Genomic DNA, 9796 nt, shown 5'->3' on the forward strand with positions numbered 1-9796 from the left:
TAGGGGGGTACTTGAAGGGGAGAAACCGACCGATCAAGCTGATTCTCAGGACAGAAACAGTGCGGAACAGGATCCTCCAAGAGAAACCACGGTTGAAAAGCTCAGAAGAGTACAAGAAGGTGTTCCTAGACAGAGACAGAACACAAACAGAGAGACGGCAGCTGAGGGAGAGGACAAAAAAAGCGAAAGGAGCTAGGACAGGAGACAAGGATGGAACCAGCAGAGGTCAGTCAGAGCAGAACAGAGCAGCAAGGGCAAGCACACACACAACTATCCTCAGAACCCCACAACCTATCACACGATCCTAACACACAATACAATCCATACCCACAGCTTCCACCCAACCCCCAACCATAGAATCCCACAGTATGCTACCAGGTCTCCCACCCCCACAGGCCCCCCAAACCACAGTGTTGGAAAGGAAACTGAAGGTATGGTACACAAACGCTGATGGAATAACAAACAAGTGGGAGGAGTGGCACGAAAGAGTCAAAGAGGCATCACCAGACATCATAGCGATCACAGAAACCAAGCTTACAGGTATGATAACAGATGCCATCTTTCCAGCGGGATACCAGATCCTGAGAAAAGACAGAAGGAACAGGGGGGGTGGAGGAGTGGCATTGCTGATCAAACACCGATGGAATTTTGATGAGCTGGAGAGAGGAGACAGTGGAGAAGAAAGTGATTACATAGTGGGAACGCTTCACTCTGGTGGTCCCAAGGTGATAATTGCAGTGATGTACAACCCACCACAGAACAGCAGGAGGCCAAGGCAAGAGTATGACGAGAGCAATAGAGCGATGGTTGACACACTGGCTGCAGTGGCGAGAAGAGCTAATGCATGCAGGGCAAAGCTCCTGATCATGGGCGACTTTAACTACAAGGAGATCGAATGGGAGACCTTGGAGCCACATGAGGGCCAAGATACATGGAGGGCTAAAATGATGGAGGTGGTACTGGAAAACTTCATGTACCAACACGTAAGGGACACTACAAGAGAGAGAGGAGAGGATGAACCAGCAAGACTGGACTTAGTATTCACCTTGAGTAGTGCAGATATTGAGGACATCACATATGAAAGACCCCTTGGGGCCAGCGATCATGTGGAAGGCCAGGAAGGCCAGGACAAATGAAACCAAACTACAGGAAAGGGGACTACACAGAAATGAGGAACTTCCTGAATGAGGTTCAGTGGGACAGAGAACTGGCAGGGAAGCCAGTTAATGAGATGATGGAATATGTAGCAACAATGTGCAAGGAGGCTGAGGAGAGGTTTGTACCCAAGGGTAACAGGAATAATGGAAAAGCCAGGATGAGCCCATGGTTCATCCAAAGATGCAAGGAGGCAAAAACCAAGTGTGCTAGGGAATGGAAGAAATATAGAAGGCAAAGGACCCAGGAGAATAAGGAGAGCAGTCGTAGAGCCAGAAACGTATATGCACAGGTAAGAAGGGAGGCCCAACGTCAATATGAAAACGACATAGCAGCAAAAGCCAAATCTGACCCGAAGCTGTTATACAGCCACATCAGGAAGAAAACAACTGTCAAGGACCAGGTCATCAGGCTAAGGAAGGAAGGAGGAGAGACAACAAGAAATGACCGTGAAGTATGTGAGGAACTCAACAAGAGATTCAAAGAAGTGTTCACAGAGGAGACAGAAGGGGCTCCAGAAAGACGGAGAGGTGGGGTAAACCACCATGTGCTGGACACAGTACACACAACCGAGGAAGAAGTGAAGAGGCTTCTGAGTGAGCTAGATACCTCAAAGGCAATGGGGCCAGATAACATCTCTCCATGGGTCCTGAGAGAGGGAGCAGAAGCGCTATGTGTACCCCTAACAACAATATTCAATACATCTATCGAAACAGGGAGATTGCCTGAGGCATGGAAGACAGCAAATGTGGTCCCAATCTTTAAGAAAGGAGACAGACATGAAGCACTAAACTACAGACCAGTGTCACTGACATGTATAACATGTAAAATCATGGAGAAGATTGTCAGGAGAAGAATGGTGGAACATCTAGAAAGGAATGATCTCATCACCAGCAGCCAACATGGTTTCAGAGACGGGAAATCCTGTGTCACAAACCTACTGGAGTTCTATGACATGGTGATAGCAGTAAGACAAGAGAGAGAGGGGTGGGTGGATTGCATTTTCTTGGACTGCAAGAAGGCGTTTGACACAGTACCACACAAGAGATTAGTGCAAAAACCGGAGGACAAAGCAGGGATAACAGGGAAGGCACTGCAATGGATCAGGGAATACTTGTCAGGAAGACAGCAGCGAGTAATGGTACGTGGCGAGGTGTCAGAGTGGGCACCTGTGACCAGCGGGGTCCCACAGGGGTCAGTCCTAGGACCAGTGCTGTTTCTGGTATTTGTGAACAACATGACGGAAGGAATAAACTCCGAGGTGTCCCTGTTTGCAGATGACGTGAAGTTGATGAGAAGAGTTCATTCGATCGAAGACCAGGCAGAAATACAAAGGGATCTGGACAGGCTGCAGACCTGGTCCAGCAACTGGCTCCTGGAGTTCAATCCCACCAAGTGCAAAGTCATGAGGATTGGGGAAGGGCAAAGAAGACCGCAGACGGAGTACAGTCTAGGGGGCCAGAGACTACAAACATCACTCAAGGAAAAAGATCTTGGGGTGAGTATAACACCAGGCACATCTCCTGAAGCGCACGTCAACCAAATAACTGCCGCAGCATATGGGCGCCTTGCAAACCTCAGAACAGCATTCCGACATCTTAATAAGGAATCGTTCAGGACCCTGTACACCGTGTACGTTAGGCCCATATTGGAGTATGCGGCACCAGTTTGGAACCCACACCTAGCCAAGCATGTAAAGAAACTAGAGAAAGTGCAAAGGTTTGCAACAAGACTAGTCCCAGAGTTAAGAGGTATGTCCTATGAGGAGAGGTTAAGGGAAATCAATCTGACGACACTAGAGGACAGGAGAGATAGGGGGGACATGATAACGACTTACAAAATACTGAGAGGAATTGACAAGGTGGACAAAGACAGGATGTTCCAGAGACTGGACACAGCAACACGGGGACACAGTTAGAAGCTGAAGACACAGATGAATCAAAGGGATGTTAGGAAGTATTTCTTCAGCCACAGAGTAGTCAGGAAGTGGAATAGTTTGGGAAGCGATGTAGTGGAGGCAGGATCCATACATAGCTTTAAGCAGAGGTACGATAAAGCTCATGGTTCAGGGAGAGTGACCTAGTAGCGACCAGTGAAGAGGCGGGGCCAGGAGCTTGGACTCGACCCCTGCAACCTCAACTAGGTGAGTACACACACATACACACACACACACACACACACACACACACACACACACACAAACAGATTAAGGACAGAAGGTGGAGAACTCACAAGAAATGATCAGGAGGTATGTGAGGAGCTGAACAGGAGATTTAAGGAAGTTTTTACAGTAGAGACAGGAAGGGCTGTGGGAAGACAGCACAGAAGGGAACATCAAGAGGGAATATACCAACAAGTGTTGGATGACATACGAACTACTGAGGAGGAGGTGAAGAAGCTCTTAAGTGACCTTGACACCTCAAAGGCGATGGGTCGGACATCTCCCCATGGGTCCTTAGAGAAGGAGCAGAGATGTTGTGCGTGCCTCTAACCACAATCTTCAACACATCCCTTGAAACTGGGCAACTACCTGAGAAATGGAAGACAGCTAATGTAGTCCCCATATTTAAGAAAGGAAACAGAAACGAGGCACTAAACTACAGAACTGTGTCTCTGACATGTATTGTGTGCAAAGTCATGGAGAAGATTATCAGGAGGAGAGTGGTCGAACACCTGGAAAGGAACAAGATTATAAATGAAAACCAGCATGGGTTCATGGAAGGCAAATCTTGTATCACAAACCTCCTGGAGTTTTATGACAAGGTAACAGAAGTAAGACACGAGAGAGAGGGGTGGGTAGATTGCGTTTTCCTAGACTGCAGGAAGGCCTTTGACACAGTTCCCCACAACAGATTAGTGCAGAAGCTGGAGGATCAGGCGCATGTAAAAGGGAGGGCACTGCAATGGATAAGGGAATACCTGACAGGGAGGCAGCAACGAGTCATGGTACGTGAAGAGGTATCACAGTGGGCGCCTGTTACGAGCGGGGTCCCACAGGGGTCAGTTCTAGGACCAGTGCTATTTTTGATATATGTGAACGACATGATGGAAGGAATAGACTCTGAAGTGTCCCTGTTCGCAGATGACGTGAAGTTGATGAGAAGAATTAAATCGGACGAGGATGAGGCAGGACTGCAAAGAGACCTGGACAGGCTGGACATGTGGTCCAGTAACTGGCTTCTCGAATTCAATCCAGCCAAATGCAAAGTCATGAAGATTGGGGAGGGGCAAAGAAGACCGCAGACAGAGTATAGGCTAGGTGGACAAAGACTACAGACCTCACTTAGGGAGAAAGACCTTGGGGTGACCATAACACCGAGCACATCACTGGAGGCACACATCAACCAAATAACTGCTGCAGCACACGGGCGCCTGGCAAACCTGAGAATAGCGTTCCGATACCTTAATAAGGAATCGTTCAAGACACTGTACACTGTGTATGTTAGGCCCATACTGGAGTATGCAGCACCAGTCTGGAACCCACACCTGGTCAAGCACGTCAAGAAGTTAGAGAAAGTACAAAGGTTTGCAACAAGGCTAATCCCAGAGCTCAAGGGAATGTCGTACGAGGAAAGGTTAAGGGAAATCGGACTGACGACACTGGAGGACAGAAGGGTCAGGCGAGACATGATAACGACATACAAGATACTGCGGGGAATAGACAAGGTGGACAGAGATAGGATGAAGACTCAGACGAGTCACAGGGACGTTAGGAAGTATTTCTTCAGTCATAGAGTTGTCAGCAAGTGGAATAGCCTAGCAAGTGAAGTAGTGGAGGCAGGAACCATACATAGTTTTAAGAAGAGGTATGATAAAGCTCATGAAGCAGAGAGAGAGAGGATCCAGTAGCGATCAGTGAAGAGGCGGGGCCAGGAGCTGAGTATCGACCCCTGCAACCACAATTACGTGAGTATACACACACACACACACACACACACACACACACACACACACACACACACACACACACACACACACACACACACACACACACACAAATGACTTAACTCAACATTTAAGGACAAACAAAGGAAGTGTAAAAATATAAAATCTCATTAAAACCAAGATTTTAAAATTATATTTAAACCCTGAGTTATTATATATATATATATATATATATATATATATATATATATATATATATATATATATATATATATATATATATATATATATATATATATATATATATATATATATATATATATATATTATTGTTATTATTATTATTATTATTATTATTATTATTGGAAGAGTCTAAACCCTGCAAACGTAAGGTTAGGTTCAGAACCTTGGATGAAGAGACTTTGTACTCTCAGGTGTGTAATATTGTACCATCACGTGTGTAATATTGTACCATCACGTGTGTAATATTGTACCATCACGTGTGTAATATTGTACCATCACGTGTGTAATATTGTACCATCACGTGTGTAATATTGTACCATCACTTGTGTAATATTGTACCATCACGTGTGTAATATTGTACCATCACTTGTGTAATATTGTACCATCACGTGTGTAATATTGTACCATCACGTGTGTAATATTGTACCATCACTTGTGTAATATTGTACCATCACGTGTGTAATATTGTACCATCACGTGTGTAATATTGTACCATCACTTGTGTAATATTGTACTATCACGTGTGTAATATTGTACCATCACTTGTGTAATATTGTACCATCACGTGTGTAATATTGTACCATCACGAGTGTAATATTGTACCATCACGTGTGTAATATTGTACCATCACGTGTGTAATATTGTACCATCACGTGTGTAATATTGTACCATCACTTGTGTAATATTGTACCATCACGTGTGTAATATTGTACAATCACTTGTGTAATATTGTACCATCACGTGTGTAATATTGTACCATCACTTGTGTAATATTGTACCATCACTTGTGTAATATTGTACCATCACGTGTGTAATATTGTACCATCACGTGTGTAATATTGTACCATCACGTGTATAATATTGTACCATCACTTGTGTAATATTGTACCATCACGTGTGTAATATTGTACCATCACGTGTGTAATATAGTACCATCACGTGAGTAATATTGTACCATCACGTGTGTAATATTGTACCATCACTTGTGTAATATTGTACCATCACGTGTGTAATATTGTACCATCACGTGTGTAATATTGTACCATCACTTGTGTAATATTGTACCATCACGTGTGTAATATTGTACCATCACGTGTGTAATATTGTACCATCACGTGTGTAATATTGTACCATCACGTGTGTAATATTGTACCATCACTTGTGTAATATTGTACCATCACGTGTGTAATATTGTACCATCACGTGTGTAATATTGTACCATCACTTGTGTAATATTGTACCATCACGTGTGTAATATTGTACCATCACGTGTGTAATATTGTACCATCACGTGTGTAATATTGTACCATCACGTGTGTAATATTGTACCATCACGTGTGTAATATTGTACCATCACTTGTGTAATATTGTACCATCACGTGTGTAATATTGTACCATAACGTGTGTAATATTGTACCATCACGTGTGTAATATTGTACCATCACTTGTGTAATATTGTACCATCACGTGTGTAATATTGTACCATCACGTGTGTAATATTGTACCATCACGTGTGTAATATTGTACCATCACGTGTGTAATATTGTACCATCACGTGTGTAATATTGTACCATCACGTGTGTAATATTGTACCATCACGTGTGTAATATTGTACCATCACGTGTGTAATATTGAACCATCACTTGTGTAATATTGTACCATCACGTGTGTAATATTGTACCATCACGTGTGTAATATTGTACCATCACGTGTGTAATATTGTACCATCACGTGTGTAATATTGTACCATCACTTGTGTAATATTGTACCATCACGTGTGTAATATTGTACCATCACGTGTGTAATATTGTACCATCACGTGTGCAATATTGTACCATCACGTGTGTAATATTGTACCATCACGTGTGTAATATTGTACCATCACGTGTGTAATATTGTACCATCACGTGTGTAATATTGTACCATCACGTGTGTAATATTGTACCATCACGTGTGTAATATTGTACCATCACGTGTGTAATATTGTACCATCACGTGTGTAATATTGTACCATCACGTGTGTAATATTGTACCATCACGTGTGTAATATTGTACCATCACGTGTGTAATATTGTACCATCACGTGTGTAATATTGTACCATCACTTGTGTAATATTGTACCATCACGTGTGTAATATTGTACCATCACGTGTGTAATATTGTACCATCACGTGTGTAATATTGTACCATCACTTGTGTAATATTGTACCATCACGTGTGTAATATTGTACCATCACGTGTGTAATATTGTACCATCACGTGTGTAATATTGTACCATCACTTCTGTAATATTGTACCATCACGTGTGAAATATTGTACCATCACGTGTGTAATATTGTACCATCACGTGTGTAATATTGTACCATCTCCTGTGTAATATTGTACCATCACGTGTGTAATATTGTACCATCACGTGTGTAATATTGTACCATCACGTGTGTAATATTGTACCATCACTTGTGTAATATTGTACCATCACGTGTGTAATATTGTACCATCACGTGTGTAATATTGTACCATCACGTGTGTAATATTGTACCATCACGTGTGTAATATTGTGCCATCACGTGTGTAATATTGTACCATCACTTGTGTAATATTGTACCATCACGTGTGTAATATTGTACCATCACGTGTGTAATATTGTACCATCACGTGTGTAATATTGTACCATCACGTGTGTAGTATTGTACCATCACGTGTGTAATACTGTACCATCACGTGTGTAGTATTGTACCATCACGTGTGTAATATTGTACCATCACATGTGTAATATTGTACCATCACGTGTGTAATATTGTACCATCACGTGTGTAATATTGTACCATCACGTGTGTAATATTGTACCATCACGTGTGTAATATTGTACCATCACGTGTGTAATATTGTACCATCACGTGTGTAATATTGTACCATCACGTGTGTAATATTGTACCATCACATGTGTAATATTGTACCATCACGTGTGTAATATTGTACCATCACGTGTGTAATATTGTACCATCACGTGTGTAATATTGTACCATCACGTGTGTAATACTGTACCATCACGTGTGTAATATTGTACCATCACATGTGTAATATTGTACCATCATGTGTGTAATATTGTACCATCACGTGTGTAATATTGTACCATCACGTGTGTAATATTGTACCATCACGTGTGTAATATTGTACCATCACGTGTGTAATATTGTACCATCACATGTGTAATATTGTACCATCACGTGTGTAATATTGTACCATCACGTGTGTAATATTGTACCATCACGTGTGTAATATTGTACCATCACATGTGTAATATTGTACCATCACGTGTGTAATATTGTACCATCACGTGTGTAATATTGTACCATAACGTGTGTAATATTGTACCATCACATGTGTAATATTGTACCATCACATGTGTAATATTGTACCATCACATGTGTAATATTGTACCATCACATGTGTAATATTGTACCATCACGTGTGTAATATTGAACCATCACATGTGTAATATTGTACCATCACGTGTGTAATATTGTACCATCACGTGTGTAATATTGTACCATCACATGTGTAATATTGTACCATCACGTGTGTAATATTGTACCATCACGTGTGTAATATTGTACCATCACGTGTGTAATATTGTACCATCACATGTGTAATATTGTACCATCACGTGTGTAATATTGTACCATCACATATGTAATATTGTACCATCACATGTGTAATATTGTACCATCACGTGTGTAATATTGTACCATCACGTGTGTAATATTGTGCCATCTCATGTGTAATATTGTACCATCACGTGTGTCATTTTGTACCATCACGTGTGTAATATTGTACCATCACGTGTATAATATTGTACCATCACGTGTGTAATTTTGTACCATCACATGTGTAATATTGTACCATCACGTGTGTAATATTGTACCATCACGTGTGTAATATTGTGCCATCACATGTGTAATATTGTACCATCACGTGTGTCATTTTGTACCATCACGTGTGTAATATTGTACCATCACGTGTGTAATTTTGTACCATCACGTGTGTAATATTGTACCATCATGTGTGTAATATTGTACCATCACGTGTATAATATTGCACCATCACGTGTGTAATTTTGTACCATCACGTGTGTAATTTTGTACCATCACGTGTGTAATATTGTACCATCATGTGTGCAATATTGTACCGTCACATGTGTAATATTAGACCATCACATGCGTAATATTGTACCATCACTTTTGTAATTTTGTACCATCACGTTTGTAATATTGAACCATCAGGTGTGTAATATTAGACCATCACATGTGTAATATTGTACCATCACTCGTGTAATTTTGTACCATCACGTGTGTAATATTGTACCATCACGTGTGTAATATTGTGCTATCACATGTGTAATATTGTACCATCAATTGTGTAATATTGTATCATCACGTGTGTAATATTGTACCATCACGTGTGTAATATTGTACCATCACATGTGTAATATTGTACCATCACGTGAGTAATA

This window comes from Cherax quadricarinatus, chromosome 8 (assembly GCF_038502225.1).
Source record: "Cherax quadricarinatus isolate ZL_2023a chromosome 8, ASM3850222v1, whole genome shotgun sequence".
In the NCBI taxonomy this organism is placed as follows: domain Eukaryota; kingdom Metazoa; phylum Arthropoda; class Malacostraca; order Decapoda; family Parastacidae; genus Cherax; species Cherax quadricarinatus.